The following is a 25,212-nucleotide window of genomic DNA, read 5'->3' as shown; positions in this document are numbered from 1 at the left end:
TGTGAGACAGAGCGGCACCCGGCAGCTGTCCAATCAATGTGCTGACAGTCTCCCGGGCGAAACTATATAACAAGCCTCTGTTCTACAGCCCTGTCAGCAGGTGACCCTGACCCCAGCAGCCATGTTTAGGAAGGAAAATTGCATCTGCCCTAAGACTGGTTCGATCTTCAATGGTGCGTCTTAATACGCACAGCAGTGGATTAGTGCAGAGGCTGGTGCTTGTCTCTGTACAAATCCCATCGGCTGCAGCATTAGCAAAAACTTGCGGTGTGGCACAAGACGCTGTCGTCGCTGCATTAGCATGCAACTCACACGGATGAATATCCAATTGTATATTGTTATTAGAGCAGCTGACTTGATGCAAATGTATCACTGGAAAAAATAATCCAGCAAACCTACAAATGTCACTGGTAGGTATGTACTTGCGTTGGCCCAGAACGTATAAATGGGAGCTTGGGAAGATGTATAATGACTTGCTGCTGTGCTCCTGGTCGTGTAGGACAGAAGAAATGACCTGATCACAGTTCCACTTCCAGCTATTCTCCCCGTCCGTACTGTCCTTAGCCCACTGCAAACTTACATTCACCGAACTCGTCAGAGCTAAAGGGTACTCACATAAGTCCAGAGACATGACACTTGTGGTTGGCTGCCGTAAAATGAAATTAGGGTGGCTGCTCCGTCACTGCTGTGTCTTGGTTGTGAGCAAAATAAGATGCAGTAGCCAGCAAAGTTCTTTTTCCCCTGCTCCAAAGCAGATGCACAATTTGGCCACCTCAGCCTTGATGTGGAGTGCAAAGGCCGGCAAAGTAATATATCAGCTGCTCCAAATGCAAATGCACAGTATAGCCACCTCAGCTTTAACTAGTTTCTCTTTACAACAAAGTTTCTTCAGAAGGAACGTCTCTGGACATAAGCTCCCATTTATACGTTCTGGGCCAACGCAAGTACATACCTACCAAATTGTGCATCTGCTTTGGAGCAGGGGAAAAAGAACTTTGCTGTATTTTGCTCACAACCAAGACACAGCAGTGACGGAGCAGCCACCCTAATTTCATTTTACGGCAGCCAACCGCAAGTGTCATGTCTCTGGACTTATGTGAGTACCCTTTAGCTCTGACGAGTTCGGTGAATGTAAGTTTGCAGTTGGCTAAGGACAGTACGGACGGGGAGAATAGCTGGAAGTGGAGCTGTGATCAGGTCATTTCTTCTGTCCTACACGACCAGGAGCACAGCAGCAAGTCATTATACATCTTCCCAAGCTCCCATTTATACGTTCTGGGCCAACGCAAGTACATACCTACCAGTGATATTTGTAGGTTTGCTGGATTATTTTTTCCAGTGATACATTTACAAGTCAGCTGCTCTAATAACAATATTAAATTGGATATTCATCTGTGTGAGTTGATTTTGCACAGTTATTGCTGAAAAATATTATGTCTATATTTATGTCCTTTTGATTGAAGGCTTTTTTAACTTTATATTCTACATGTTATGTAATTATTAATGGATATTAAATTAATTTGTACAAAACCATGAGTTGTATTTAGCTTCTTAGTATTGTCGCTCCAATTAAATTTGATGTTGTGTTTGTAGTTGTTTTCAGCTAAAAAAGGGAATTGGCAATTTCTCTTGGGAGCAACCTCAACCATAAGTGGCGCACTACATTATTTATTACTCTGTATTAGTGCAACTTCAAATGCTTGGAATGACCATCAATCACAGAGGTGCCTAAAACCACGGTCCTGTGTGTTTATATGCATGTAGTTATATTCATGGTTATGCATGTGTGTATAAATGTGTGGCAGTGTGTTTTACCTGTGTATTTGCTCAGAGATTATTTTTCCCTTAATTAACTTTTAACTATAAAATCTGGAGCGACATGGAAATATTTCACAATCTAAAACAGTCTGAGCATGGAAAGAACAAATGCTTAATGTGGACTCAGGCCCAGGAATGGGTGTGTGCTATGCCTAAGTACAGCCAATGGGTAAACATGTATTTATACAGTACTTAGCCCTAGTGCTTGCTTATACAATGTATACTATAGGTAAACAAAGAAATAAAGCCAAAATATACGTACTAGTTAGGGGTGTGCACCGGCCACTTTTCGTGTTTTGTGTTTTGGTTTTGGATCTGGATCTTTCTTCGTGTTTTGGATCTGGATTGGTTTTGCCAAAACCGCCCTTCCGTGTTTTGGGTTCTGGGTTTTGTGTTTTGGATCTGTATTTTTTTTTTAAAAAGCATAAAAACAGCTAAAATCACAGAATTTGTGGGTTTTTCTGCTCCTATGCTATTATTAACCTCAATAACCTTAATTTCCCCTCATTTCCAGTCTATTCTGAACACCTCACAATAGTGTTTTTATGTCCAAAAGGTTGCACCGAGGTAGCTGGATGACTATGCTAAGCGACACGAGGGGCCGGCACAAACACGTGACCCATCTAGGAGTGATACTGCAGTGGAAGACAGGATTGCAGTTTGAAAAACTAGGCCCCAAACAGTACATAATGCAAAGAAAAAAAAAGGTACAAGATGGAATTGTCCTTGGGTCCTCCCACCCACCCTTATGTTGTATAAACAGGACATGCACACTTTAACAAACCAATCATTTCAGCGCCAAGGTCTGCCACACGACTGTGGCTGAAGTGATTGGTTCGTTTGGGCCCCCACAAAACAAGCTGGCAATTAATCTGTCCTTCACAAACTGGCTCTACGGAGGCAAGATGTCGTCCTCATCCTCCTCATTCACCGATTCCTCACCCTCTTCAGTGTTGTGTACATCCTCATCCTCACAGAGTATTAATTCGTCCCTGCTGGAATCCACCACCACAGGTCCCTCTGTACGTTATTGAGGCTGGTCTCCCTGGAAGAGTTGATAATTCATTTTTATGAACATCATCTTCTCCACATTTTGTGGAAGCAACCTCCTACGCCTTTCGCTGACAAGGTTCCCGGCTGCACTAAACACTCTTTCGGAGTACACACTGGAGGGGGGGCAACTCAGGAAAAATAGAGCCAGTTTGTACAGGGGCCTCCAAATTGCCTCTTTTTCCGGCCAGTACATGTATGGACTGTCTGACATGCCTACTTGGATGCTATAACTGATGTAATCCTTTAACAGACAGACGCACGCTTGTCACTGCTGCTTTGAGGATGCAGGTGCGGCTACAGCCCACACAATTCACAAAGACAGAAAAAAAAAGAAGAATTTTTTTATTGTTTGTGGAGCACACTTTGAGGGTTACACCATCCTTTAACTGACAGACGCACGCTTGTCGCTGCTGCTTTGAGGATGCAGGTGGAATCTAGATGGGATTTGGAACCGGGGACACACTACCTCCATCAATTGTCTAAATCCCACTGCACTAATGGCGGATACCGGACGCACGTCTAACACCAACATAGCAGTCAAGGCCTCAGTTATACGTTTTGCTTCAGGATGACTGCTGTCGTACTTCATCCTCCTCGCTAATGACTGTTGGAGGGTCAATTGTTTAGTAAAAGTAGTGGTGTTCCTACTTCCTCTCTGGGATGATGAACAACTCCCAGCAGCAGCAACAGCACTAGGAGGAAGTGGTTCTTGATCTTTCCCTATTTTATTTTTATCGGAGAAAGTTTGGTCCTCCATTTATGTTATATTGATATATACGTGCGGCTAAGGCGCACACAAACACAGAAAATAATTTTTTCTTTTTGTTGGAGACTAGTGCACTTTGTGGGTTACACCACCCTTTAAGAAATGAGCCAGTCGACCCTTTACTTATGGGACACAGGCGCACGCTTGGTGCTGCTCCTTTGTTGATGCACGTGCAGCCACAGTGCACACAATTCACAAACACAGAAAATATTTTTTTATTTTGTTTGGAGTGCCCTTTGGGGGTTACAGCTCCCTTTAACAGACAAGCCAGCCGGTCCTTTACTTATGGGACACAGGCGCACGCTTGGTGCTGCTCCTTTGTTGATGCACGTGCAGCCACAGTGCACACAATTCACAAACACAGAAAATATTTTTTTATTTTGTTTGGAGTGCACTTTGGGGGTTACAGCACCCTTTAACGGTCAAGCCAGCCGGCCCTTTACCTATGGGACACAGGCGCACGCTTGGTGCTGCTCCTTTGTTGATGCACGTGCAGCCACAGTGCACACAATTCACAAACACAGAAAATATTTTTTTATTTTGTTTGGAGTGCCCTTTGGGGGTTACAGCACCCTTTAACGGACAAGCCAGCTGGCCCTTTACTTATGGGACACAGGCGCACGCTTGGCGCTGCTCCTTTGTTGATGCACATGCAGCCACAGTGCACACAATTCACAAACACAGAAAATATTTTTTTATTTGGTTTGGAGTGCACTTTGGGGGTTACAGCACCCTTTAACGGTCAAGCCAGCCGGCCCTTTACTTATGACACAGGCGCACGCTTGGCACTACTTTGTTGATGCACGTGCGGCTACTGCGCACACAATTCACAAACACAGAAAAAATATTTATTTTTTTGCACTTGGGGGGAGCACCCCTGATGGACAGAGCACCCCCTGGACAACACTACAGCACCCCTTTAGGACTGGGACACTGCACAGGACTTTGGAGTGGACACAGCCCCTATGGACAACTGACTGCACAACACAGTCCAGCCAGCCCCTATGGACTTTGGACTGGAGGAGTGGACACAGCCCCTATGGACAACAGCAGCACAGCACAGCACAGCACAACACTACACTGCACTACACTACACTACACAGCCCAGCCAGCCCTAACTCCCACCCTCCCTCTTCACTGTCCACAGCCAAGTGAGAAAATGGCGCCAACGCGGGTACCTTATATAGAATCCAAAACCTGCGAGACCCGGAAGGCGGGATGATTACGTTTTGCCTCGATTTCAGATCCGAGTCAGGTGGGAAAAGTCGAGCCTGACTCGGATCGGCCTCGGATCAGGGGGGTTCGGATTTGAGAAATCCGAACCCGCTCACCCCTAGTACTAGTGCATACAGTATTTCAAAAGGTTTTCTTTCAAGTTTCAATTTTGATTAATACAAACCTTTAATTCAAGTATTCGATCTAGCAATAAACACACAACCTGTACAGAGCTACTGTAAGCACTAATATATTGGCCTATTTGATACAGTGTAGCTTACTCATTTTTACTGACTGTGCTAAGTAATTAAACTCTTTACCAGCGATTTAAGTGCATTGTTAGATTGGGGGGGGAGGGTTTTTTTTTTATTAGGTTACTTGTTCTCTTAAAGCTGGAAAAATTGACAATATCATTATTTAAAAGCTAAATCCTAAATCTCTCCATAAAAATGTGCATACTTAATTTCTAATACTGCTAAAGCTATGACAGCCTTGTGAAGCACATTGTTCAGATTCAAATATTTCTGCATCAGAAAAGGAGTTTGTCTTGTGAAAAAAGACTGTTAAACATGACCCAGATAGAAGATACTTATATAGGGGAAAGCTCTCCTTTATAGACATGACGAAGAAGAGAAAAATACATTGGATGTGTGAATCTTACTTTATATTGGTACATATGACAGCATAGTCTTCCAACTGTTGATAAATGGGTTGTCCAATTTTGAGAAACTTGCCCTCTTTTTGATTTGTCCTTATATCATCCATTGCCTGAAGATCTTAGGCACTGCAGCTTCAAGTACAGGAGGGCTCAGTCCTTCCGATCTTTTTATTAAATATATAGGGGGTGATTCAGCAGCCAAATTCCAGATAGAAAGGAATCTGCAGTGGACTGTCAGTGATTGATAGTCTGCTGTCATATGGAGGCGGCGAGGGAACGGCGACAGCCTCCGTTTTCTAAACGGTGGAGGGGGGTAGAGGCCGGGATCTCTGTTGGCAAATGGAGATTTCCTGGCCTCGTTTGGACATTTGCAGTGGCCAGCCTGCGTGACCCTTTAGTCACTTAGCCAGCCAGGGATCACGCAGGCGGTCTGATGCTGCTCAGATCATTAATGCATGCAGGAGGGATGGCACCTCCTACTGCTTTAACATAATAGCAAGGACGGAATTTCAAAGCTGCTTGGTGCAGCTCTGCAATTCTGTCCAGTGCTGAATCACCCCCAGAGTGCATTGACTCCCAGAAGTTTCAAGTAAAAGAAAAGAATGCACCCATTAATAATGCCACTGAGGTAAGGAATAAGAGACTACTCACGTATAGGCCTTGGACACAACAAAACAAAAAAGAAAACTTTAATTCTTAATCAAAACATGATATTGGGGTTAGAGAAATAGTTTACAAGTAGATCACAGGTTCTCAAACTCGGTCCTCAGGACCCCAAACAGTGCATGTTTTCCAGGTCTCCTCACAGAATCACAAGTGAAATAATTACCTCCACCTGTGGATTTTTCAAAATGTGTCATTGAGTACTGAATAAAGCTGTACAACTGCTGGGTGACCTGGAAAGTTTGAGAACCACTAAACTATATATATCTAGCAGAGATGAGACCCATCAAAAGCACAGGTGTTTGTCTGAGGGTATCATTGGGAGTATTTCATAAAGTTTCCCACTGCTCCAAAGACCAGGATTGCGGAGACATTGTTTTGTTAAGTGATATTATTAAGGATTTATTCGAGGAGATGCAGAGGATATTCAGGCAAGTTTGTCAAAGAATGAAATGATCATTATTCTCAGACAAGTTTGACCAGATAACAGAGAGAAAATAAAGACTACTTTAGCTCGTTTGGACATTGCTGTTATTTTAGAATGCATTGAACACTGGTCAAGAAAGTCCCTAGAGGTCCATTGGTCACCAATCTAATAAACGGGTTGACAAATGTACAGGTCAAGCACAGAATTTGCAGAACTATCGATAATAGGATGCAGAAACTGAGATGTCAGAGCCAGTATGGCCTGGAATACATCAACGCAACTAAAAAGAATAATACCGCTTCCAGATGTAAAGTCCCAGCATCAACCTTGCTCGGACCTGGAGCACTGAGTAATGTCTGGAAGGTGCAACCAGGGTTTTGATGACCCGAGTCACGCCTAAAAGAAATTGATTGGCTGTGGACAGTAGCGCTAGGAGTTCACATCATCTGCAAGCGCCCACTGAATGCCGGGCGACACGGGTCACTGGTAGACCCAGGTCCGATGTGAAGGGTGACAACCCAGGAATAATCCAGGTTGGTATCCTTGTGTGAAAGGGGTAGCCCGGCACTAAAACTTTTGCTCAGTGTCACGGGTCCGAGCTGGGTTAAAGCTGGGATTTTATATCTGAAAGGGGTATGAAAGACGTATTAGCAAAATATGTATTGAAATAATCCAGTTTGCTTTACTGTGGGCTTGCAATATAGTATAATAACAATCCCAAGGCATTTAGGGATTGATATAGAGTTGAACATGTGCCCATTTAATCTACAGTTATGACCGTAGAGATGGAAATAAGTTGTAACAGGGCATTCTCACGTAGGCAAAGTTCAACAAGGAAGTGTTCATGTAAATGCAGAGCAGTAACTAAGGGTGGCACCGCCCACAGTCTAGGGGTCGACCTTGTCACTGCCTCATGACACCTACATTTGGCTTGCAGGGTACCTGAAAAGACACCCTGTAGGCCAGAGGTGTGCCGCTGCATTCTCTGGGTTTTTTGGGCTCTCAACTTCCACCTCCTTATCGTGACATTAAGATGTCACATGTTTGTGGGGCGGGGCCAGCACAGGGAGGATTATCTCCCTGCTGTGGGCCTGTGCAAAGTAGGCCTATGCGTACCTGGACATAAGCAAACATACACCAGTTAGGAGACATCTTTTGTGCACCTAGTATAGCCTGGAGGTGCAGAAGCATGCTGATGATGACAGTAGCAATCCAGACGTATATGCTACACATCTTACAATGCATATAACTTTGCATATGGGTGACAACACACACTTCAGTACACATTCAAATTCTAAGTCTGCATCTGGCCCTTAAAAGCTTATTTATGAAGCAATTCTGCCCTTAAAATATACAGAATCTGCCTGTTTAAGGACATAATTAAGTGATGCTAGTATGTAACATAGAAAGCAGGAAATATCAGAGATATATCCTGTTTCCGGCTGCCAGTCCTTGCATCAGCCATCCCCATAGTTTTCTATTGGGATGGTATTTAACAGGTGCGATAAGCATAGTTTTTTCGGATCTTGCATATGTGGATTGATGCCATTTTCAGGTAGCCCATTATCTTCAATGGATCGTAAAATCCCTCTCCGGTCGGATGGAGGAGATCCCGAAGCCCATTGCTACTTGTTCGCATTGTGCATGCACAGCTATATAGACATGCATGTGCAATATAGTGCATCTAGGTCTGAAACCCGAAAGTAAAGTGATCACATATGCATTTTATAATATATCTGCCCCTAAGGGTGTGCAGTTAAGCATTCTGTACCTCCTTTTGTCACTTGCCTGTATCTTAACAAACTGCTGCTACCACAAGTGGGTGTAACAGGCTTGAACAGGTAAGTAAATAATCAAATAAATAAGAAGATAAGAAGGCGATGCTTCCAATTTGTTCAATATTGCTATAGTGTATGCCTAAAGAATATTTATCATTTCACAAAGGCATATTAAGATTCATATCAGAAACATTACACATCAATCAAGCACTGTGACAGGAATTATGAACCAGTCGAATTTAATTACTGCAGGAGGCAACAATGTGATTTAATACACTCACTATTTTAACTGTTGAGCTTTTAGAAAGAACAGTGAAAAACACTTAAATGTCATGTACAAAATACGCACATTTCTTCCCATTAAACACAACACAAATAATCTACATGCTAAACAGAATAGGACAACAGTTAGAACATTTTTCTGGTATTGTAAAATAATTAAGTACAATGAGCAGACTGAATGTGATGTCTATTTTCCAAGTATTTTTTAATAAGCACAAACAGCTCACAATCCATTACAATGGGATGTACTCATAGGGATGTAGTCACCATCCTGGTGCTTAGAATAACGGCGCTGGAATCGCGATAGCACTCGGAATCCTGGTACCAGAGTTCTGACGGTAAGTATTAGGGTTAGGGGGAGGGATGTGTTTAGGGTTAGACACTAGGGGTAGGATTAGGGTTAGGCTGCAGAGAGGAGCGTTAGGGGTTAAGGTTAGGCTACTTACTTTCAGGCAGTTGGGATGCCACTATCGGTATTCTGACCACCGGCATCATTTATTAAAGGTCCTACCAGCGGGCACCAAGCTGCAGGGAAGGAGCCGCCGTGTGCCCGCTGGTAACATAATCTCAGCGGGTGCCCGGCAAATGGAGAAGGCGGTGGCGGTGCCTATTCAGCCCGGCGCCTCCCTGCTGTGGAGGGCCGACTGATTGCATTGTGCCAGCCCTGGTTAGGGCTAGGCTACAGTAAGGGAGGATTAGGGTTAGTCTACGGGAGAAAAGGTTAGGGTTAGGCATTTAGGGGTTAGGATTAGCAATATACCCATCACCGGAAGAGCAGTGGGATCTGCCAAAAGTCATCAGACCACAGGGGATGTTTTGTTGACATTATAATATTGCTGCCATTTCATCAATGTTGACATGATTAATGTCGACATGGTAATTGCTGACATGCCAAGCACGTCAACATGCTGCATGTCGACAGTATGGCCATTATGCGAGTAGACATGATGAATATCGACAAAATATACCTCATCCCATTAAAATATTATTTTGTGAAATCAACAAAATAGCCTTAAAGATCAAAATCAGCAGAGATTTGATGGAAATATGCAAGGATTGAAGAATAAGCATTTTACTGTGCAAAGTTCATCTTCCTACCACTTTGAGGGCCACCCCCTTCATTCATTTCAATGTTTCTATTTTTGTTCTAAAATTCAGCACAATATACAGTATACCTATTTATGTAAATTCACCATGAGAAGACATCATATCTGTCTGTACTGCATGTGTTTCAATGTTTTTATTGTATTGTTTGAAATGTGCCTAGTATAAATAGCATAAGGATGCAGATAGTGGGATCTAGTCAGAATGTCGCCATTCAGAATGTCGCTATTAGAATGTCGATAGGTTTTGAATGTCCACAGTCAAAATGTTAGGGTTAGGCTAAAATAAGCAAAACCTGTATATTGACATTCTGGTGTCAATATGTTAAATGACAACAATAAGAACATGTCGACATTTTGCATTTCACTCTAAAGTCTATGTCGACATTCTGGAGTGAAAATGATAGCCATAATCTGATTATATGGTATGGACAACACTACTACTTTTCATTTTTAGAAGCTTTAGTAATTATACCCCTTAGAGTCAGCAGTAAACTGAATTTGCTGCTGTTTTCCCAGTAAGTTATATTATTTTCCTTTTAGTGCTCATACGCATCTTTTCACTGCTGCAAGTCTGGCTTGCAACTGTGTAAGTGCACAATTAAGGGGATGAAGTAGGTGTGTATGTATATGTAAGGGGTTGGGCAGAAGGCGCTGAGGGTAGCAGGGGTGGTATTGTGTTGTTTTGCTCATGGTGCCTAGAATTCATGCACTGGCCCTGCTGGGGGATGATTAGCATCAGCCACGCACTACACACTACTCTGATTAAACATACAGCAGGTCTCATGAGCTGTTTCACACAGAAGGGGGTGGGGATGTCAGTGAGGCATTGTCACGTCCCCTTCAGAAATGCTACTGTGCATAGAATCTATGGCGCATATGGCAACCATACCCCCAAGTACCTGTATTTTTCTTGGTGGCCCAGACTATGCAGATATGCAGAAAAAGCACTGTGCTGTGCAGGGTTGCCATCAGAAAATTGTGGGGCCCAGTACAAACTAAATGGCAGACTTGAGCCTTTATGTATTGCTTTTAAGCTTGAGAGGTGATCACTAGTGGAGGATGCAGAGTGAGAGGGTGAACAGAGCCAACGGACATTTGCTGTGTGTGAGAGACGCGTTGAGCGGGTGAGAGCCGCTATAGAGGGAAGAACCAGATAGACGAATGGTCGAGGATGGGAAATGCGACAAGCAGGTGAAAGCACCAAAGCTGCATTAACCATCACAGAGCAGGACTGTAGCGAAAGATAGCCACAGGTGAGAGCCGTGAAGACGCTGGGTGTGAGTGTGCAGGTTACAACTACCATCCTGAAATTACATCATCTGGAGTTATAGGAGCTGAGCTGCTAGTATACATGTATTTACATCATCGCTATAAGTGCCTGCTATTCCTGCTACATCTGGGAATCTCCTACAGATCTGGTGAGCTCTGTTCATATTTTTTCATGTTGAATAATCTATATATGTGATATAACAGAAGGACTTTTATTTTGACTCTTTTTAGAAGGATCTTTTAATGAAGACATTGTATTTGCTACATAATTGTTTCCGATACATTTCGTTTGGATACATTGGAATTTTTAAATTAAATTTTAATCTGGAAAAGAGCCTTTTAAAGATATTATTTGGTATACCTGAATACTTGATTGAGACTCTGAAACAAGCTTTCCATTTTTATATTTAGCCTTGATTTGATGAGGTTTTATTATTTTTTTCCCATTTATGTGATGATTAAAGCAGGGGTGTATCTAGGGATCCAAGCACCCCTGGCAATGTAATGGACTGACGCCCCCCTACCTCCCCCCCTATGCAATGCCCCCAGTAGTAATCCTCCAGTAGTAATCCCCCCCGATGATGCATTGCCCCCAGTAGTAGTCCCCTCTATATAGTGTCCCCTATACAGTGGCCCAGTAGTAGTCCCCCCAATGCTGCATTGCCCCCAGTAGTAGTCCCGCTTATACAGTGGCCCCAATAGTTGTCACCCCAATGCTGCATTGCCCCCAGTAGTAGCCCCCCCAATGCTGCATTGCCCCCAGTAGAAGTCTCCCCAATGCTGCATTGCCCCCAGTAGTAGTCCCCCCTATACAGTGGCCCCAGTAGTAGTCCCCCCAATGCTACATTGACCCCAGTAGTAGTCCCCCCAATGCTGCATTGCCCCCAGTAGTAGTTCCCCCTATACAGTGCCCCCGGTAGTAGAACCCAATAGTAGTCCTCCCCTATACAGTGCCCCCAGTAATAGTCTCCCCTATGCTGCATTGACCCCAGTAGTAGTCACCCCTATACAGTGCCCCCAGTAGTGGCCACCCCCCCTAAATTGCTACCAGTAGTGGCCACCCCTGTACAGTGCCCCCAGTAGCGGCCACCCACTATTTCATTGCCCCCCCCCCCACAGTGCCAGGCTTACACACACACAGAAAAAAAATACAACTTACCTGATCCCCGCTCCTGATGCGATCGCCGCTGTACGCTCTGAGTCCTGGCCTGCTATTCTCCTGCATGGGAGAGACGTTATGACGTCTCTCCCATCACATGTTGTGGGGGGAGCCGGAAGACGGAGCTCATTAGTGAGCTCCAGCCAGCTCCCTCCTCGGATAACGCAGCAGCAAATGAGAGTCTGTCTGACTCTCATTGGCTGGCTGCTATTACAAACACACAGCCACCGCTGGCAGCTGTCTGTTTGTAAACTGTATAGGGCAGACCGCTCTCACTGTGGTCTGCCCTACACTTGTGGGGCCGGGGGACTTGTCCACCCCTTGGCTGCTGGTGGCACTGCCGGACGGCGCCCCCCCTTTGGTCTATGCACCTGGTGAGTGCCATACTGGCCAATGGGTAGATACGCCCCTGGATTAAAGTATGAGGGTTGTTTAAAAAGTAATGCCTAAATGCTCATAACTCTGAAATAATATGCAACATTTATTTGAAACTTTGTCAGTTTGTAGTTTAATATGTATGCTAACTATATATGTAATTTTGTTTAGGTAGTCCAAGAAATACCATGGAATCCAAGATGAAACAAAGAGCCATCATTGAATTTCTGGAAAAAGAAGGCTGCAGTGCTACAGAAATCCACAGAAGACTGAAAAAAGTGTATGGAAAGTGTACAATTGGCTATAGCAATGTCAGAAGGTGGATGAAGTGTTTTCAATTGGGAGAATCGTCCAGTCCATCTGCAGTGACAGAAGAGAACCAACACAAAGTCAATGCCATGATTCAGAAAGACCATTGTGTGACCATCAGAGATATCTGCGATGAACTTGAATGTAGCCATGGCACTGTAGAAACACTAATCAATGATTTGGGATATCGTAAAGTGTGTGCTAAATGGGTTCCAAAGCAATTAACCAGGGATCATAAGGCCCAGAGGGTGGAAGTGTGCAATGACCTTTTGACCAACTTTGAAGCCAACCCTGGGACGTTTTTGGAAAATATCATTACAGGAGATGAGACCTGGGTATTCCTTTATGACCCAGAAACAAAGGCCCAATCAAAGCAATGAAAACACCTAAGTTCACCTAGGCCAAAAAAGTTTAAATCACAGCGATCTGTAAACAGTCATGGCCACATTCTTCTGGGATTGCTGAGGTGTTATTCTCATCGATTACTTGGAACAAAACCAATCAATCAACAGTGATCGATACATAATTACACTTAAGAAGCTGAAAGAAGCCATCCTACAATGCCAGACCTCACACTTCGATGGCAACATCTGCGGAAATTGCCAAAATGGGGTGGGCAATAATGCCACATCCACCATACAATCCTGATTTGGCCCCTTCTGACTTTCATCTGTTTGGCCCTCTCAAATACTGTCTCCAGGGTCAACATTTTGAAGACATAGAGATTGCTAAAAACATCATACATTCCTGGGTCAAACACCATTCACTGGAATTTTTCCAAAGTGGATTCATAGCTTGGGTTGAGAGGTGGAGAAAATGTATGAGGGCAGATGGTGAATTTTTTGAGTAGAGTCATTCTGTTACTAAAACTTCAAAGTATTTTACTGCAAAATTTCAAATCTGTATCTATAATAAAACTTGAGTTCTGAGCATTTAGGCATTACTTTTTTAACAACCCTCATAATTATGATATAAGGTGTGAAGATAACCTAAAGGAGATCCACTAGAGATTGAAATACAGTGCTGCTGGACTAACAATTTGGGATTATAACATAATGAATAGGACCTTTAAAATGCTATTTCTTTCTAATGTAATGTTTTAGTAAACTGCATGATGCCTGCTTATTTGTTCCTTGACTGCCTGACTCTAACTGAACTGAGAGACCATCCCGCCTTTTTACAAAGCTGCTACTGTGACAGCTGCTGAGCCAAATGAAGCCTCCTGCACAGTCCCCAATGCTGCCGCTGGAGAGGAGACATGTCTGCAGAGGACCGAGATCACAAACATGCTCCTTTGGTAATGCTAACAGCCGGTGATGCCGCCGACTCCCACAAGTTCTGCCGCCACTGGAGAGGAAAAATGTCTTGTAATGCTAACAGGCTGCACCACCGATTGTCTGTGATCTCTCCTCCAGCAACGGTGAGGACTGTCCAGTAAACTCATCCTCAGAGTTGCCCTCAGGTATTCCCTTATAATCTAACCATATGACTGGTATTTGTTCAGCACAATCTCAAAAACCATCCCATTGATGAATCAGTCAAGGAAAGCAATCAGCTGAAACCAATTTATCTGGAAAAGAACCCACAGTTGCTGCTGAAGCCCTGCAAGAAGAGACTGTATTGACTCAGCGCTCTAAAGTTGTAAAGGAACTCCTGAGGGTATATTTATCAAAGTTCATTTTTACTTTTGTTTTGATGTTCGATTTAGCTCACCTCAAATCGAATCAAAACGAAAGTACAAATTCCTCTACAGATCCCACATTTACTAAAATTTGATTTTCTAAATCGATTTGGTTTGATTTTAAACTGTGATTTGCTGTTTATATTTGCATGTTCATGTACAAATTGAACAGCAAATCCCACTTCAAAATGAACTTCAAAGCCCCAAATGAATATAACTGATTCATGCTTTCATTTTCAGCATGAGCAGTTCGTTTTCACACAGATACATGCAGACATCAGTGAGATGTATGCATGCATCCTACTGTAAAATGCTTTTTAAGTGTTAAATTTATTTTTAAAAAATTATGTGGTGCCCCTCCTAAAAGCACAACCAGCCCCAGACTTTTCATAGCCAGTCCTGGTTGTGTAAGTACAGGGAAAAACTTGCATAGGGTTCCCCTGTACTTAGCATAACCAGCAATGGGCTCTGATCTGCCCCTGGTTCTGGAATAACAGGGGAAAAATGCATAGGGTTCCCCTGTAACTTCCACAAGAAGCACCGGACCCTTTCTAGCGGGGGGGGTAATGTCACAGCCAGGGAAACCCTATCACCAGGTTCCCCAGTCAAAACATTACTCCTGACCGCTAGTCAGCCCAGGCCAGGGATCCCTGGGGCTCAGTGCCCAGTGCTGGCTGTGCAAAGTACAGGGGAACCCTACACAATTTTTTCCATGTACTTACACAACCAGGACTGGCTATGAAAAGTCCGGGGCTGGTTGTGTATTTAGGGGGAGATCCCCACATAATTTTGTTTTTAACTTTAACTCTTTCTAAGCTTTTTACAGATACATGCATGCATCTCACTGATGTATGCATGCATCTGTGTCAATCCGACCTGCTCATGCTAAAATCGAAAGCATAAAGCAGGTCTATTCATCTGGGGATTTGAAGTTCGATTTGAAATTTGATTTTGTGCTCGATTTCAAATCGAATAATAGTAAATAAGGGATTTGTGTGTTGGTCTATGTAAAAGTACCAATGTTTTTCCGATGTTCGATTTTGAGTGGGATTTGAGTGAAATTCGGATTTATGTTCAATTTTACATTTGATTTTGCCTTTGGTAAATCTCCAAATGCAAAATCTAATGAAAATCGAATGTGAAATCACACAAAAATCAAAATTGAACAATAGTAAATTTACCCCTGATGTCTTCTGACCTTGAGAGTAGAATCCAGGAAAGGCATCATCCAGTCAATAAGGCTGCTGCTAAAAAAGTAATACCAGAGATTGGTACAGTCTAACATGTTTAACATTCTTTGGCACTACATTATCTCCAAATTCCAGCCCGTTTTGATAGCAATTAGTCAGGATAGACTGAACATTTACAGTTGGACACCATAAGTATGAACCATTTCAATTATAAATAGAATCCTCACATACTGTACTACCAAGGAGAAAGACTATATAAATATGCCAAAGTACTTTGTGGCATAAGGTAAAAGGATTTATTTGCAGGCAATTTTACTGTGTTATTTTTCAACATAATCCCCTTGTAGATGTACACACTTAGACCAGCAATCGTGGAGCATACAAATCCCTTTTTGTAGAAGTCAGCATCGTGCACCCTCAAAAACTGATCAACGGCTTAAATTACGTCATCGTCTGTGGCAAAATGGAGTGAGAACGATGTTGGAACCCAGTGAGATTGTTGAGGTGATCCAATGGGAAGATTGTGGGCACTAAGTGGAATGTGGGTGCCACATAACTGCTCAGATCTCAGTTGCATAGACTGCATGTGTGTATTCCAATGAGCACACAATTTTGTGAATTAGCAGCTCCACCATTTTGTGAGTGACAGCAATCTCACTCTGTGAGAGTGCTGAATCTGCAGTTAACAACAGGGTTTGATGGCATACCATATCTGTATTGTGCAAGGAACATGTCCTTTAAGGCGTCAGCCTTAATGATCGGAATTTCATTGCTTTTTTAAGTTAGATTGGCAGAAATTCTATAGGATTTGTTAAATTTTAGATCATGTCTAAGAAGCATTAATGGGACATGTGAAACCGTAAGGTTTTTTTGTCTCTGGAATATCTAATTATGCCTTAAACAATCTATATAAAAGGTTAAATACATATGAGAAGTTTTATTTCAATAAACTCTATCGTCAGATGAAAGATGAACCATAACCGTGAATCTTAAAACTTTATTACTTAACTAAAATAAAGACATGAGTCCAAATGTGCCATTCAAAAATTAATGGTCAGCTTTATTTATTACAACAGAAGTATGGTGGCAGAAGAAAGAACGGCAAACATATTGCAACCACTTGACCTGGGGAAATTATGTCACAAATTGCAAGGGCCAACTATCCCTTTGTTAATGGAAATGTGAAATTACAACTTGCAAGGGCCAATTATCCCTTTCTAAGCAATTGGGGAGGTATCCAACACCCATGCCAATACACTATTCAGGTCCGCTCAGTTGAGAGGTGCCGCTGACCCCAGTAGGGTGAAATCAGCCTAACAAGTGCACCCCGATACTGCAACAAACTGGCCGCCAAGTTGCCATTCTTTCCATGCACTGTAATAAAGCTGACACAGACAAGACACAAAAAAGGTGAGGGAGGGTGGGAGATCAAAGGCCCAGCCATGCACCCCAGACTCACCTCCTTCATAACTTTGTCCTTCATCACCAGGGGTAAATCCCTAGCAGATTTGAGATTCCTAGGTGATCTCGGGCAAATAGAACCATATATTGGGAACAGAAACTCCACATCATCCCATAAAGGATACCAGTCCAGCCACTTGGACATGGCTTCCAGTCTAACAGGAAATTCAGCTTTACGTAGGGACCCCATCCCAAACCCACTTCAGAGCAAGTGCAGCTGGGATGGTTGAGGCTCCACTGGACCCTTTGGGGCAGACCTTGCTGGGATGCATTCCATTGCATTGGACACAGAGGTGAAAAAAACAACACCATCGATCAAGCAAGCAATTCCCATTATTAAAGGCATAGTATCACCCCTTAGCTGTGGCTGTGCCGGGCAACCTCTGCGAGGTGGTAGAAGAAGATTGAACCTGTCGCCCTGTCCCTGGGTCGGAAGGAATTTGCGCGGGCTGTGTGACCTCCATCGACACATCCACATCTTTAAAACCCAAATCCATAACCAAAACACAGTCCTGCTTCCTACGGAACTCTTCATCATACTGACGCCATGCTGCCGCCTTCGATGACTTGAATAGACCATGTATTAAATGGAGGTACTGTATGACATTTAGATATTCAGTCGGTCTGTACCTAAGGTAGCAGGCTGTAAATACAGAGAAGCTGGATAACCAATTTGTATATGATTTATAGGCCTCAACCCCAATGCCCCTTTTGCCTTTGCAGTCACAAATGCCTTCTTCGCCTTAGCAGTTAGCGTCGACATATCACCCCTTACGAATGTTCTCCCACAATCTAGTGCACAATCCTCGTGTAACAGCCGTATTAGCGCAGTGCACTACGTCGGCCGGACCAGTTCCACCGTTCACGCTAGTGCTGCTCCCGGAAGAACTGTTCCGGGAATGATGTGAGCAATGGCGGCAAGCCCTTCTCGCTTGCCTGCGCTTAGCCTGCCATGAACTGTCACCAGAAGTGGTGGGGGAAATGGTACAAGACCCCCCAAGCAGAAGAGTCATGGAACTCACCGGAGGCGACAGCGTTGGCACTTGTGATCCTAGCAATATCAGTCATGACTGGACCCGCGACCAAAGGTTCTTTCTCTGCACTACCACCTGAAAAACAAGAAGCAGAAGCATTTTCCTGCAATACATCAGGGGGATGACCCCCACTCCCTACCACAGCAGTGGAAGCGAACGATGCACCAGGAGGAGGGACAGAAGACAAAGTGAGCCTGCAAACTTGTCCCAATTGCTGGACCAGAGACCCCAATTGTGCCTGCATGGTGGATATTGAGGGCAGGGCAGTCGACACCCTAGCTCTAGCACTGGGCCGAGGCTGCTGTGTCAGCAGCGGCATCAATGCACCAACCACTGACACCAACAACCCAGCGACAGCATCGGCATCAAATTGCTGATGGTCCCCAGTAACAGAAGGACTGGACCCTATTTGTCCTAAAAAGCAAGGAGCTCCCATAACTGATATGGAGGATATAGCAGCCCCAGGCATGAGGGATCCCATACCGTGAGCAGGCTGCAAGCCTGCATGATTGTGGGCTGCTACCTGGTGGCCACGCTCCCCGTGCCTCCTAGAAGATGGATGTCAGCCACGTTTCCCCTCTGGCAAAATGGGTGTAGATGCGGGTGCCATTACAGGCTCCCTGCCTACCTGCTTATGTGCCTGTTTCCGGCTACTCGGACCCCCGCCCAAGGAAGTCCCGGGCCGGGCAGCCGCCGAGCTGGCCTCAGATGCAACTACCACTGCAGGCATGGACGGCCGCGCACACCCGCAAAGGGACCGTGGCACGGCACTGTTGGATGCTGTGAGCTGTGGCAGGGCAGAAGCCATGCCTGCATGATGAAACGGTTGGGAGATATGGCGCGGCTAATGTACTGCAGCGGGAATTCTGCCAGGCAGAACATCACCAGACAGGCAGGCGGAGATGGAGTGGGCACGCTGGGGGTGAGGCATCCCTAACGCGGACAAGAAAAAGAGGAAAGGAGGAGAGAGTAAAAAAGGTAAGACAGCAGGGGCAGAGGGAAGGAATGAGAAAAAAAAAGAGTATAGTATAAAGGAAATAAGGAATTAATAGAAATTGGGAAAGACAATTCTCAAGTTATCTGGCAGAGACAAACAATATGACTTCCCTGCTTGCTGAGATCAAAGCAAAGAGGCAGGATTATACAACCAACTGATCTGACTAAAACCCCTATAAATCCGCCCCAAAGCTAATGCACACCAATCCTTTTAGTCACCTGCGCTGTCCCTCAAACCAGAACCACAAGCCCCCCTTTAACTATTAACTCAATCTGTCCCTGACTGGAGGTTAATAAGCCTTCAGTTCTAGGAAAACTTACGTTATCTTTGTGTTGTAATTTCTGCTTCCGGGTTGTTGTTGTACTAAAATTGTTGTGTTTCTGGAATTGTGGTCAATAACTGAACAGCCCACTTCCTGTCTCCCTTCCTGTCCTATTCATTTGATTTATTCTCATGACGACATTATAAATGTCAACATGAAGAATGTTGACAAAATATACCCCATCCATAATGAGAGTGTCGCGGGTGAGTCCTTGAAGGGTTTACGTACACAGATGCTCAATCATTAATTTAGGAAGTCATACTCAGATGGTAAATCTGCAACTGCCATAAGGCTGGTACAAAATTCGATGGTGCGACTGATAGTGGCGCCTAAAGACGCTGCAGGTAGTATTACAGCATCTACGGAAGATTAAAGTGTCCTTGCACAGTTATACTCATTAATGTACACTAGCTAAGTACTTTGTAGGTGCATTTGCATAAAGTGCACCTCTGAATCAGGCCCATGATGTCAACAATCACTATGTGGACCCGGAACACAGGCATTGGGAGATCACTAAATGTGACACACGTCCCAATTCAATTGTAAACATGATGACTAATCATGTTTACAATTGTACTGAAATGCACTTGTCGACCTCCTGGTACCTGCTATGACAAGACGTATGTCTCCCAATGTAGCACCCTATCTAGCGTTACACAATCGTGTTTATGTAGGACATATGTTCTATCTGCATAACACAAAAGTACTATTTGATTATGTGTTAAACAACTCAACCTTAACTATAGTTAATGGCAGAAAATATCTGCATTAACTGGTTACTACAGTATCCTGTGTCAAGGTCTAAATTCCTAGAAAGGCTACATGGACCCATGGTTAACTAACACAATTTCAGGGGTGTTTTATAGTTGTATATATGTATATATTTTTGTGGTATTTATGTATGTGTACTTGGTGCAGAAGTCGCTGTGTATGACACATATGGGTAAATTTACTAAAGTGAGAGTTTTAGAAGTGGAGATATTGCCCATAGCAACCAATCAGATGCTATTTTCTTCTAGATGTGCTAGTTAAATGTTAAGTAGAATCTGATTGGTTGCTATAGGCAAATATCTCCACTTCTAAAAACTCTCACTTTAGTAAATATACTCCATAGAGTATGTCTGCCAACATGCCAAAATGCATCCTCATAATTACTACATTCTCACAATTCTCTAATTACTGCCAGAATAAATGTACTTCATACAGATGGGATGTCATGGAGCCTAGGGGCACAATATGTAAATACGGGTTTGCCTATTGTCAGCTCCAATATTGCTTACAAATATTATCTGGTGACTGGAAATCCCACATCTTCATCTATACAGTAAATAGTGCGGAAAACCATGTATCCTAAGAGCAGATTCCACACGAGAGATAGTTTGTTCCGCAATACTGTGATTCTTATAATGCTGCCAGCAAGATTATTCTAGTTGTCTGCTCTCACATTTAATTAATATAATTGTCTATTTGGTAATACATGGTGTAACTATACTGCCAAATACACATATATAATTGATGTGAATTTCTAATAAATGCAGAATACACACCCATAGGAAAATATTTTTGATTTATGGTTGTACATATACACTGTAATCAAAGCCTACATGATAAAAATAAAAATAGTGAATACAAGGCAATAGCAGGTAAGTATAGTTACCTTTAGTTAATCTTCTTCATATAACGTGATACTAAAACAGCATTTTCCGTTACTATTGAGTGTGCAATTAAATATGTCTACATTTCATATCTGTTGATAACATGGCTGCAAAAGAGTGCTATGAGTAAAGAACCAATACTAGGTCACATTATGGGCTTTATGTGATAACCTGCAAGATGGTGGCTTTTGCGAGATTCCTGCGACTCTGCCCATATTTTTCAAGTGGGAATCATTTAAAAGGCAACACCAGGTTGATGTTGATTTTAACTGATTGTCGCTTTAAAATACGTCCAGACACACCAAAAGCAGTGACAGGACCTGGTACTGGAGGGGACATGGCCTCCAGCATAGGCAAATGCAGAGGGGGTTTCTGGTTGCCTGGAAACCCCCCTCCCCAGCCCACAGCATGACCACAATAGAAATAGTAATATAATAGAATTTTACTAACGCTGCATATTATACTCAGCATCACAAATTAAATAATTAGTACCACCTGTGGATCTTAAAACATGTGTCAGCCAATAGTGTATTATTATGGCTGACATTTGTCATTTCTGATGGCTATGATTGTATCCATTGAGTCAACACTCTACAATGCTGAAGAGGGACAACTTGCGCACCTAAAGCGAGCGCCTGAAAAGGGGGCATGGCCTACCATTGAGGGATGTGGCTTAACATGTAGAGGGCGTGTCCTTGTTCTTTTGTCACTCTGGGGGCGTGCCCAGCACTGCCAGAGATGCTGGGCTGCCTCCAGAGGTTGCCTGCACTGTATAGATACCGTGCTATGCAGAACAGCGGTGTATGCTCCCCCCAACTGCCGCCTTACATTGCGGGACACTACGGCCCGCTGGTGGGGCAGCAGGACAATCCCCCAAAAAAAGTCTGTCCCAAAACCGAGACAGTTAGGAGGTATGATTTAATCGTTTCTCCTCTACACACTATGCAATCATTGTGTAGATTACTGGCAAACATAGCTAAAATGTAAATAATGCCCTGTACTTTAGGAGGGCACAGGAGAGGGATATAGAAAAAACACCATTTGCCTTCTTTGCAGTATTGCTTTGTATCTGCTAAGGCTTGGGTTACACATTCTCTATGCTCTACATTGACTTACTGATTTGCTTAGCTGACAAAGTGATTTAATTTCTATGGATGCTTATCGCTTTCAAGCTGTGGCTTCATACACTGTCAGTATGGTGTCGCTCCTTGATAACCTGAAGGTTCCAAAGAGGAATACTCATAGGATGACCTGCTGCTGCAAGGATTGGTTGCTGCAAAAAGATTTATTACACATGCCCTTGTTCCAGGAGATTCATGATAACAATCCTGATGACTACCAGAATTTCCTGTGCATGGATGATACCACTTTAGGAGTTGCTTCATCTGATCACTTCACATATTGACAGGCAAGATACTCAATTAAGGAGAAACATTCCTGCTGAGGAGAGACTTGTGGCAATGCTACGCTTCCTGGCGACAGGAAAATCATTGGCTGATCTGAAATTTGGCTACCTAAACTTACCACAAGCTTTGGGACACATTATCTCTGAGACCTGCAAAGTCATCGTACATTGTGCTTAAACAGCAATACTTAAAGGTATGTAAAAAGAAGGAGTCTATTTTGTCATTGCAAATCTCAATTTTTATTCCAAACAGATAATAAAGTGTAGCATACTAAACAGGATACTAGAGAAGTGTAAGGAGGGGCTCTAGACTGCACACCCTAATAGTAATGAAAGGTGCCATCATGCTGAGATTTCAAAGTGACATACACAAAAAACAGAGTTGCAGATGCACTATGCGATCATTACTGTATACATTTAAATTTATAATATAGAATTTCAGAGGTAGTTTGCATATCAATGGCCACTGATACGGGCCTGCCCACCAGCGTCAAGGTCACCTCATTGAGCAGGTCCCTAACACTCTGTGCATCTGCAACTCTGTTTTTTGTATATGTTACTAGAGAAGTGTACTATATAAATATAAACAAATGCTCCACAGACTTTAACAAATTCATGAAAATTAAGAAAAATATAAACAAAAAATAAAGTGCACATGCTACTGGAATTGGTAGTATTTTAAACAGGACACTAGAAAAGTACACAAAAAACTTACATACACAGTTACTGTAAAAACATACATGAACAATCCGTGGGGTTATTTCCATCAGGTGACGGGTTTGATGCATAATGAACTGGAATACAATGTAGATGGCACTATGAATGGTTGTTGAGGCCCTATATATGAAAGCTTCCATAGCTGTGTTGGGTATGCAGCTGTTATTGGTGTTGGGAGGAAGGTTGCCTTGGACTAATTGTATCAGGCTCAGGACTCAAAAGCATTTTTAACAACACCTGACTGCATTCATCAAGGCGCTCACCTATACCCTTTGCCATTGTGTCACAATGCGCTCAGAACGTACCTTCTGCTCTTAACTCATACGCAGCATTTTAAAAGTCATGTTGGCACCAAAAGTATCCCACTCATCCAGAGGTCTGTACAATACAGTACATCATGAGCGGTGGTTAGGACTTGGCATGTGAGTACGTAATTTACATTTGGATGATCACGTATTTTTTTTGTCTTCCCTGGTGGCATAGGCATCTCTGCTGCTGGACTTTGACAATCCACCTGCTGGCTAGACACACTAGGTTCCGGAAAAGGATCGATAGGTGTTTCAGATGTTGCTATAAAAATAGATGGCTGAAATAAAAAAAGTTAAATATCAAATTAATATATTTTAAAAAGTATAATTGATAAGTTGACGTGATCTTTGAAAAATTTACGTAGTTTTTTCCTTGTTTTCTTGTACTCTACAATTGGAAATGTATTGTGCAGGAACTTCCCAAATTGTGTGGAGCTATTGATGGGAAGCACGTGCGCATAACAGCGGATCTCCTGCCAACAGCGGATCATTCTACTGCAATTATAAAGGGTTCTTTAGCATTGTACTGATGGATTTGGTCAATGCTAATTATGAATTCATTTTGTGGACATAGGTAAGAATGGTACAGCTTCAGACTGTGGCTCCTTTCAAGAAACAGACAGCGTTCTACCAGAAATTGACCACAAAAACATTTATTATACCATCTGCTGAAGTCAATAAGCATGGATTACCAATGAGGCTTTTGTGCTACATCAAGGAGGATAATAAGGGGATATGGTGCGCAATTAAGGTCCAGTGAGAACAAATTAAAATTAATTGATTCTTCAAAGCTGCTGCAACTGCAACCCACCAGTAAATAGAGACAAACAAAAAATAAATACTGTAGCGCTAGTAGAAACAATAGATACAATTTAATATCAATTATAACAATAAGTAAAACATGATAGCATGTACATATACAACAATACACTGTATTTGATAAAAGGTGTATGTGAAAACTCTTTTAAGAATAATAGATGTTTACCAAGGTAGTTTATATACAAATATTGTAATATCAGGGAGAGCTTACACTTAGATGTGACCTCAATGGGTTACATGACATTTTACTAAAGCCATAGCTACAAAGGACACTCATCAAAGAGAGACAGCTTTTTAATTATCGGCTATCAAGAGCAAGGCAGGTTGTAGAGAACGCTTTTGGAATTTTGAGTGATATATTGTGCATATTTCATACTGCTATCAATCTGCGTACGGATGGCATGCTGTGTTTGTACAACTTTCTATGCTGTAAAAGCCCAAGTCAAAAGTCTACTTCCTTAGTTATGTCAGATCAGTTGGAGCAAGAGGGAGTGGAGAGATGGACACTACTGGAGTCAAGCCTTCTGTCAAAACCCTCTGCACATGCAAAGCAGTCCCGGGAGCAATAACTGACCTATTTTAATGGTGTTGGGGCATTGTTTGTTTTGTTTTTCCCTTACAGTGCCAATAATGCTACAGTCTTCCTCCAGATCATCATCTTGATCTTCTCCCAGTCACACTTCTAGTGAGCTTAAAGATGACCTCTGTGCCTCCTGGTCCAGCATAAAATTTAGCAAATCATATT

The sequence above is a fragment of the Taudactylus pleione genome, unplaced genomic scaffold, assembly GCF_031769625.1.
Source record: "Taudactylus pleione unplaced genomic scaffold, aTauple2 ptg000026l, whole genome shotgun sequence".
Lineage (NCBI taxonomy): Eukaryota > Metazoa > Chordata > Amphibia > Anura > Myobatrachidae > Taudactylus > Taudactylus pleione.
This window is presented reverse-complemented; position numbering follows the sequence as displayed.